General features: G+C 42.2%; 2 long non-coding RNA genes across 3 annotated transcripts; one reads left to right on the top strand and one right to left on the bottom strand.

Moving 5' to 3' along the window:
* The first annotated feature begins 2790 nt into the window (after nt 1-2790).
* Nucleotides 2791-7723, top strand: LOC141041646 (uncharacterized). Its single transcript, XR_012202495.1, has 2 exons — nt 2791-4428; nt 4524-7723. It is a non-coding gene; the product is annotated as an uncharacterized lncRNA (long non-coding RNA).
* On the bottom strand, nt 4703-7748 carry LOC120973251 (uncharacterized). 2 transcript variants are annotated; one of them, XR_005767755.3, is made up of 2 exons: nt 7321-7748; nt 4703-7230 (listed from the first exon to the last, which is right to left on the bottom strand). It is a non-coding gene; the product is annotated as an uncharacterized lncRNA (long non-coding RNA). The 2 variants fall into 2 exon arrangements; XR_005767754.3 differs by having other exon boundaries at nt 4703-7233; nt 7321-7598.
* Between the last annotated feature and the right edge of the window lie 2182 nt (nt 7749-9930).

Below are 9930 nucleotides of genomic sequence, written 5' to 3'. Positions count from 1 at the left end.
GGTATTTCCCCAAAGAGGAAGGGATCATGCAGCATAGGGGCGGTAGGTATTTCCCTCATATATGAAACCAAGGTTATCGAACCAGTAGGAGAACCAAGCAACACAACATAAACAGCCCCCGCACACAAATAACAACACCTCGCAACCCGACGTGTTAAAGGGGTTGTCAATCCCTTTCGGGGTACGGCGCCAGAAATTGCGTGTTGACGGGAGAAAGTTGTAATGGATTGAATAAATAGATCGCAAATAAAATAAAGTGCAGCAAAGTATTTTTGTTTTTTTGGTTTAATATATCTGAATGAAAAGTGCAATAAAATAGATCCCAAAGCAAATATATGAGAAAGAAGACCCGGGGGCCGTAGGTTTCACTAGTGGCTTCTCTCGAGAAAGATAGCAAACGGTGGGTAAACGAATTACTGTTGGACAATTGATAGAACCTCAAATAATTATGACGATATCCAGGCAATGATCATTACAGAGGCATCACGTCCAAGATTAGTAGACCGACTCCTGCCTGCATCTACTACTATTACTCCACACATCGACCGCTATCCATTATACTTCTAGTGTATTAAGTTCATGGAAAAATGGGGTAATGCAATAAGAATAATGACATGATGTAGACAAGATCCGTTTATCTATGGCGGTAGATATAGATCCCATCTTTTTATCCTTTGTAGCAATGATACTTACGTGTCGGTTCCCTTTCTGTCACTGGGTCAAGCACCGTAAGATCGAACCCACTACCGGGCACCTCTTCCCATTGCAAGACAAGTAGATCAAGTTGGCCAAACAAAACCCAACTATTAGAGAAGAAATACGAGGCTATAAGAGATCATGCATATAAGAGATCAAAGAAACTAAAATAACTTTCATGGATATAAAAAGATATGACTGATCATAAACTCAAAGTTCATCAGATCCCAACAAACACACTGCAAAAAGAGTTACATCATATGGATCTCCAAGAGACCATTGTATTGAGAATTCAGCGAGAGAGAGAAAGCCATCTAGCTACTAACTACGGACCCGAAGGTCTATAAAGAACTACTCACGCATCATCGGAGAGGCACCAATGGAGGTGGTGAACCCCATCCGAGATGGTGTCCAGATTGGATCTGGTAGTTCTGGACTCTGCGGCGGCTGGATAAATATTTTTCGTCGACGCTTCTAGGGTTCTGGTATTTTTGGGGTATTTATAGAGCAAAGAGGCGGTCCGGGGGGCACCCGAGGTGGGCACAACCCACCATGCGTGCCCTGGTGGGTTGTGCCCCCCTCGGGGCACCACCCAGGTGCAAGCAGGGCCCATTGCCTTCCTTCTGGCCCATAATAAATCATCGTGGAGTTTCCTGGCATTTGGACTTCATCTGATATTGATTTCCTGTGATGTAAAAAACATGGAAAAAACAACAACTGGCACTTGGCACTATGTCAATAGGTTAGTACCAAAAAATGATATCAAATGACTATAAAATGATTATAAAACATCCAAGATTGATAATAAAACAGCATGGAACAATAAAAAATTATAGATACGTTGGAGACGTATCAACGGTACTCTCGGTTATCAATATTGCCAACGGTGATAAGCCGACGGTGACCTGTCGACCATGTCTTGGTCAAGGGCCGCCCCACCATTACTCGACAACACTTATAGCCGATCGTTCACCGTCGTCTATGCATTTCTCGACGGCTTTTCTCTCCCGTCGGCTTTAACAATTCCCGACGGTCCATCTGCCCCATCGGATGTAGTCATAGTTGAGAGGGTGCCTATCCCCATTGGAATTAATAATGGGTTGCCGTGTGTATACACCATCGAACATTGTTATGGCCGTGTGATCAACCAAGACTGTCAATTAGTATAATTACCGATAGTTTGACAATCATCGAAGGTTGTCTAATTTAGTCATGCTGGAATTACAAGTCCATATTATAATACTTGCATTTCAAAATTCTTTCACAAGCTGCAAATCTCACAATCACAAGATTACTTCAGAATTGCTTGCATTCGACCCAAATGACAAAAGATGAATTATATTTTGCACAATCTCATAATATATCACAAGCACAGGAAGAGTTGCGTCCAAATCACATTTTAACTCCAATGAGCCTTAAAAAACGAAATAGTAACTATAACAGACAGTATTAAGGAAAAAATAGACAGACACTTACTAATAGCGTGAGTTTATACCCCTTGCTACTGCTACTTACTAGTAGCGCAGGTTTACAACCCCGCTACTACTAAGTTGATAGTAGTAGCGCGGGTTTATAACCCGGGCTACTACTAAGTGATTTTCACCGTGCCCCCTCGGGACCAGTCGTAGTAGTAGCGCGGGTTATAAACCCACGCTACTAGTACTAAATTGATAGTAGTAGCGCGGGTTATAAACCCCACGCTACTACTATTACTATGTAGTCTCTTTGCCGCCGCCTCTCACCCCTCCTCCGCCTTTGTCTCTCTGTTTCTCCTCCACTCCCCACAATTCCCCCAACCAAACACTTCCCTCCTCTCTCCTCAAGTCGCGCTGGCCGCCTCCCTGCCGCTGCCGCCGACGGAGAAAGCAAGCGCCGTCCCCTCCGCCAGCCCCTGCCGCCGGTCGAGAGGCGACAAAATATCGGAGCATGTACTCGCGGCGGAGGCTGCTCTCGCTCCGGCAGCACACTCGCCTCGCCCCGGTAGGTCATCTCGCCCCCGCGCCGCCTTCGAGGAACTTCAGCCTGCCCCGCGCGGCCGTCGGCGCGGCCTCCACCTCAGGTGAGCGCTTCCCCGTGCCTCCACCTCAGGTGAGCCCCTCCCTGTAACATGTTCCGTCCAATTTTTCCCCAGAAGTTTCTCGCAGTATAACTGCAATTGGTCAACGCAGTTAGTAGTCATTATGCCTCCAACTGCAATGCATGTGGCATTTGTGAATCGTGAAATGGTTGCTTTGCTGGCTTGCGATTAGTCTAGTCTATGCAGCAGGTGCACGCTCTGAGCTCGCTAGCAAGGTGTTTGCGACAATGCCTCTAGGAAAGTTGAAATGTCAATTTGTTCAGCCAATGTAGAATTCTACCCCCTCCATTCCTAAATATTTGTCTTTTAGAGATTTCAAATGGACTACCACATTCGGATGTATATAGACATGTTTTAGAGTGTAGATTCACTCATTTTGCTCCGTATATAGTCACTTGTTAAAATCTCTAGAAAGACAAATATTTAGAAACGGAGGGAGTATGTTCCACAGGATACGAAGGAGCCTATGGGCCTTAAAACTTTGCTCATTAAATTGAAAAGAAAACATTATACTATTCGTACACAAACAAAACATCTATGGGTGGGGATGTTGTCATTGCGCGATTAAATTGAAAAGAAAATGCTCTGATCAGATTAGCATATACGGTGTGCTTCATGCATCCAAGAGACCAAGGCGTCTTCTCTTCTCTATGGAGAGAAGCCGATTTGCATTGACGGCTAATGATGATTCTTTGTGTTCCATAGTTTAAAAGGCAACCATTTTGCACTGGATAACCAAGTATTCTGCCAGGGTTAAATTTAATTAAGAATGCTGTTCTGCACTTCTGCTTATTGTACGCTCCTCATTTTGCCCATTTTATTTCCTTAGGCAATGTACTCTGATTCAGCCAGGACATCACACGACCTTGCTCTGTTTCTTCTCAGGTCCAGCCTGATTCGAGCTTCCTGGACAGCCACAAGGCATGCCATGGCTGCCATTGAGCAGAATGCCCCTGGTGGCCGCAGCGGCGACAGAGTGCCGTCTCAGCGGACAAGGGAGTATCAAGCGAGACATCATCATCAACCCGAGCGAAGGTCACAGGTGCCGCGTGCTCCGACATGGCAACCTACTGGCGCGCTACACACTGCAGGCAGTGGGAGGGCCGAGGAGACCCACCCTCCTGCACGAGGATGCTCCAAGGAAATTCAACCAAGCCTCTGAGCTCTTTGATCCCAAGGCCTTCTTCCGAAGCTACTTGGTCTGCCGCGACACCATCCATCAGATGCTCGCGCAGACGCTGTTCCTCAGGCGAGCGCTTCCCCGTGCCTCCACTCTCCACCTCTCAGGGGATCCCCACGCCAGGTCTGTAGAGTTCAGTTTGGCGGTGGAATACCTGTAGCATGGTGGACCTGTTAGATCGTGTGATGCGCTCTGGGTAGCGTTACTGAGTGGATGTAGTGTGAGATTGCGATGATGCTGCCTTCAATTGGTTGTGCGGATGTACTAAGAGATTTGGCCATTTGAATTGAGTTCTGATTTTAAATCTGTCTTGCGGGTATTGTTCCTATTGCAACTAAGGCTGTTACTACTCATGTTTGCTATCATGACCATTAACAAGATGAGTGAAATGAATGATTTTCTCTCACAGATTCTAGTGATGGTCACTTCAGTTTTAAGGGTTCAACATGTGCCGCTATACTGATTGGGCAAGCAGGTCTGCTCTCTGCATATGCAGCCTCCTCCATTTGATTTAATGAAATAAATATCATATTTGGTACCATGGCAATCCTAATTCCAGTCTTGTTACAGCTGTTGTTCTTGGCCTGAGCAGCAACTCTGCATTGGCTCAGGATGATTTGGTTGCTCCAGCAGCTACAAGTGAGCAAGCTGATGTAAATGTTACTGGCCTACGTCGTATAGAAGATGATTTAGTGATCTCAAATGATCACACTATCAAATGGTGAATGTGCACCGATAAAGCATGGGAGTTTTCCCTGCAAGCAAGTATCTCATTATCCTTACCTTCATCTGAACCACACTTTGGCATTATCCTTTTGAGAAAAAACTTACTACATTATAGTTTACTCCTCTTTTCAAACATAATTCTCTTTTTATATGTGTTGCCCGAAAATGACACAAAATTCAACCACAATCATGTTCATGCATCATAACCTAGAAAGAACAACTCTTGCCTTTAGTCCTCTGATGATGATGACATTTTTCTAAAGATTAATGGTCTAAAAACATCAAACACCATCAACATCTTAGCTTGAGAACTTCACTCGGTTGAGTTACTCGTAATATGCTCATCACCATATATATTGCTCCCACCATTGTGGCTACCTCCAGCATTGTGTCACTCTACAAGTCATCAAACTAGTTGTGAGATACATGAACATAGGGATCACAAGGTACGACCAATGAAAATAATCTGAAGGTGATGGCAACACAAGTCACACAAGTATGCAAATGAAAATATATTGTTGTAATAATGACAACAGATAGAAGTACCACCGCCACTCGACTTTGATTTTGACAGAGATTCTCATAGCACAGAAGTTAGGAATGACACCACAACACCAGCAGATTGTAATATGAACGAGATGCACTTAGGTATTTAACAAGTGCAACTTCTCGAGGCAAAATATGTCTCCTAATCTGATATGAAACTGGGACAGGCAAAAACTACATATGAAATTTGTGACATGGAAAGAAGAAAGTACAGTGATCTTTTTATATATATAATGTCCGGACATAATTTCAGGGGACATGTGAAAATAAAAAGAGAGATCGTTGCTTATTTAAATATTGATGTTCTCATTTTGCTCTGAACCACTGGTTTTACTTAACAGACAATCTGCACTACATACAGAAGAATACTAAGGCATAAAAGTGGCAACATATCTTAAGGAAACAAGAATCCTAAACATAGAATAGCACACTGTTTGGTTACCACGATTAAGAAAATCTATTTAGAAAAGGGCAATACCAAGATAAGCAAAAGATGCATACCTTTGCACGTAATGATATCACATTTTTTAAGCCATCTTTTCTGGTCACTCAAGCAAAAATAAAGTAATTGTTGTGTCATCACTAGTATACAAGTGCAGGTTGAATACATACTGTTAAGTGTTAACAAGTGTATGCTCTTTCACGAAAAACAAACAAACAAGTGTATGCTCCCCCCTTTCCCATCTCTTCAATCCTAGTGCTTTGTCATTTACCTCAGCAGCCAGAGGCTTGTCCTGACACAATATTGAACAGATAAGAGTACACTGTTTCATGTTATTATTAAGGGGAACTAAATAAATGTGTAACGACTAAATTAAAGCACGCTATTCACGCAAAACACCTGTGCCAATTCTCATGGTACTAGTCTTAAAGCTGTGTCTTAGTGCATGTCTGAAGTCAAATGCTTGCTAATTTTAGTCGTGGTTTTCATTGTTTGGACCATGACATTGTGTAGTAGTAGAAAGGATCAACACAATGGTCTGTTACATAACACAAGACATCAAGCCGCATATGAAATGGTTCGACATGGCAAACAAACTCCACAAAATGAAAGCAAACACTGAGCACTGCACTTATCATGTCCTTCACTGGGCATGCACAGGAGTCATGAACCGTAGATAGAACAATAACCTGAAGAATAGTTAAGTGGCACAACCATCAGTTAATCTCAGGCAATGGCACCCTTATCTGCATGTATAGTATAAGTGAATACTAATAATCTAGTAATTATTGTAAGGTTACAAGACAATTTGGAAAGCTGCTTTTTGTACAACTGTCTTAGTTCCACAAGGAATTGGAACATTTCCTCTTTGCATAAAGTATGAATTTTGGAATCATGGAACAGAAATCGATGCTTCGTAGTCGAGATAACCAAAATGGATAATCTATAACAGGCAACGCAAGATTGTTTCAACACATCTACATTAGTTCTGCTGAAAAAAAAAAAGAATAATCAAATAAACCATTATCAGGAAATTCGTGGAAGATGCAACCATTCTCTCACGAAATTAGTGCATCATGACATTGACACTTTCAAATGGTCTCCTACTACACCTCGTATTATTTTAGACCAAGTGTATCTCTTAGAAACTCACAAACATGCATTTACACGGAAGTATATTAGAGAGAACACACCCGTAATCTTGATGATATAGATATAGTACCATTGAGGCGATGCTTCTAACCTAAACTCTCCCCCGATTCTGCAATGCAGTGCTCAAGACAGTATACAGAATAGTAGATTTGTTTACAAAATTGGCAACAGAAGTTATAGCTGATATACATCTACCTGTATCAAACGTGGATGGTATCAACTTGCTGCATTTAATGTCAAGAAATTTAGTCCACCTGGTGTTGCTGTACGTTGCAAAAGCAGGGGGCGTTAAGCAGAGTGAGGGCGGCCCAGGTGGGGGATTGTGTCTGGTGCCGCTCTGCTGCAGTGACACGGAGCGCGCCTATCAGCACCAGCGAGGTGTCGAGCAGGGGACGGAACCGCCATGTCTATCTGCTAAAGGAAAAGGAATAGGACGTACATTCCTCATCAGCCTGCTGTGAGATCCTTGCAGCGTATGAGGCGCAGAGTCTCGACGTATACCTCCACGTTGTCCCAGTCGGAGATCTGGTTAATGTGAGACAATGTCCACCGCTGATTGGACCAGCGGTCCGAGAGCTTGGCGGTGAAGAACCCGCTCTGCGCAACGAGTATATTGCGGTGCATGAGAGCATCCATGGAGCTGAGCATGAGACGCATGTCGGAGGAGTCGAGGATAGAGGGTAGTGGCGACGCTTGGATGTGGGATTCAGAGACTTGAATCAGGGTAGGTGTTGCAGGGATCTAAGAGAGGGGGTTCTAGAGCGGTTGGAGGAGAGAGGAGGAAGGCGACGATGATAGGTGAGAGGAGCAGCGGTGTTGTCTCGAGAGGGCGGCAGGTCGAGGCGGAGGTGGAGGCGGAGGTGGATCTGGGAGGCAGTGCTGTCTCATGGAGCAGTTTCGATCTGGGAGAGCTGGTGCCGGGACCGGGAGGGTTGAGGCGGAGGTTTTCTTTTCTTTAGGGACGGTTGGCCAAGGAATATCCCGTGACACTCTTTAAAAAAATATCTTTCTTTTTCACGGGAAGCGACTCAAAAAAATCTATAAGGCCCGCGCGTGATTTGCGAACATTTTCACTTATATTTTATTTTTGCAAATTTCATCGAAAAATGAATAGTATAATCCGGTGAGACACATTCCTTTTTAGTGTTTATTCTATACTCTCTTCATTATAATGAATAAGACGCATATGGATTTCGAAATTCAACTTTGATCTTAGATGAAATCAATACTGTCTATTTTGTGACTTCAAATTATGTCACTGAAAACCTCTTTTGAATATAAATTCCACGGTATATAATTTTTGTCACATATAACACACATTTATGCGTGGTGCCTTATTAAAAGTTCTCGAACTTAGATGACCCTAGCTTAGACTCACTTGTGCCAAAGCGAATGTCGAGCTTACTAAACATGACCATAGATTTATGAAGCAATGTGTTGATAATAAAGAATACATACATAACAACAACACTATTTACTTTCCTGATTAGACATTCTAAACAACAACTCATTATTACAAAGCTTGTGGTGAGGAGTTCATGACACTCTTTACATGTAGAACTTTATTGAGTATATCAAACCATGTCACAAAGTGTTGACTGATATTTTTGTTCCTGTCATGTGGTTTACTCCTTGATTCTTAGGATGATCACCAGAAAAAAGTAATAAACTTTTTGTAAATAATGCTCATGAAATTGAAGTACACCTAAAAAGTAGATTGTACCACGGAAGTCCATCAATGTTGTCAATAGAATTGACAACCTTTGTATGTTGAGATAAGTCTTATCGCAAAATCATCATAAATAGCTTAATGCACATGTTTTAATAATTTATCTAACAGTATTTTATAGGTATCTTAATTCCTTTGACATTATTGGAGTAGCACTCCCTCAACATGACATAAGGGTTTGAACCATAGAAAGGCATAATGTTTTTGCATCGGAATTGCTCTATTGCATACATATCATTATTTTGGAAAAACAGCTCACTTTTATTCTTTTGGGCCATTTGTTCGTTTAGAAAATCTTATTTGTATTATTAGGTTTCTCACATACTTCAATTTTTAATTTTGGAATACAGAATTCATGCTTACTACAATTCAAGATATTAATTAGTATTTTAGAAAAGCATGTAGATCGGTGTCCTTCTAGACCGTGAAGCTGTATTTAATAACAATGTGGAGGTACCAAGTTATAGAAGGAATCATAACTAACAAGTAGCAAATTAGTCCTTGGTTTATACAAAGAGGACCCTATAACAATGATGTTGACCATTGAAATATATAACCGAGAGTAAAAAGTTAACCGTCAGTTATTGCTTTCCCCCGTCGGGTATTTTCTCAAATAACCTAGAGTCACACTAGTACCGTTGGTTATTATCACTCGTAGGTGAGAGTTTTGCTTTCACCGTCGGATATTAAATTTCACTGTCGGGCATGACATGTAATCCCCTTGGGTGTAGAAAAACCGTCGGACATTGAAGTGAACCGTCGGGTATTACATGTAATAGTCGACGGTGTAGCAAGAACTGGCGGGCATTGCATGTAATAGACGACGGTGTAGCAAAAACCGTCATGCATTACAATGAACCGTCGGACATAAAATTGGATACCCGAGGGTGGGATTTTTACCGTCGGGCAATCTATTATCCCGTCGGTTATTAGCAGTAATATTTGTGAGTTGACAATAACCGTCGGCCATTGCCACTACCGTCGGCTATTACCATAATATTCGACGGCCCGTCGGCTATTACATTTCGCCGTCGGAAATATGGGGATTTCATGATATGTGATGAATAAAAATATAGCTCCAAGTAAAATACCGATGGTCATTAGAATGTGGCATCCCCAAGCTTAGTTGCTTGCTTCTCTTTTAGATAATGGCTTGGGATGCCATGGGCATCCCCAAGCTTAGGCTCTTCTTACTCCATATTCCTTCATCCATCGTGATATCACCCAAAAAATGAAAACTTCAATCACACCAAACTGAACAAAAACCTTCCTGAGATCCATTAGTATAACAAAGCAAATCACTACTATATATACTGTTGCAAACCTATTCATATTTTATTTTTGCATTATATCTACTGTGTTCCAACTTTGCTATGGCTCAT

Source organism: Aegilops tauschii, chromosome 2, assembly GCF_002575655.3.
Source record: "Aegilops tauschii subsp. strangulata cultivar AL8/78 chromosome 2, Aet v6.0, whole genome shotgun sequence".
Classification (NCBI taxonomy): domain Eukaryota; kingdom Viridiplantae; phylum Streptophyta; class Magnoliopsida; order Poales; family Poaceae; genus Aegilops; species Aegilops tauschii.
This window is presented reverse-complemented; position numbering and strand designations above follow the sequence as displayed.